Raw genomic sequence first — 240 nt, 5'->3', positions numbered from 1 at the left:
ATACCAAGTAACTTGGATAGGATATTAATAACTAGTAACTACGATAGGATATTAATATCGAGTAACCAGGATAGGATATTAATATCTAGTAACTACGATAGGCTATTAATATTGAGTAACCCGGATAGGATATTAATATCTAGTAACTACGATAGGATATTAATATTGAGTAACCCGGATAGGATATTAATATCGAGTAACCAGGTATCCTGGTTACTCGATATTAATATCCTATGGATA

This window comes from Limulus polyphemus, unplaced genomic scaffold (assembly GCF_000517525.1).
Source record: "Limulus polyphemus unplaced genomic scaffold, Limulus_polyphemus-2.1.2 Scaffold12555, whole genome shotgun sequence".
NCBI lineage: Eukaryota > Metazoa > Arthropoda > Merostomata > Xiphosura > Limulidae > Limulus > Limulus polyphemus.
The sequence above is the reverse complement of the archived record's forward strand: the minus strand, read 5'-3'. Positions refer to the sequence as shown.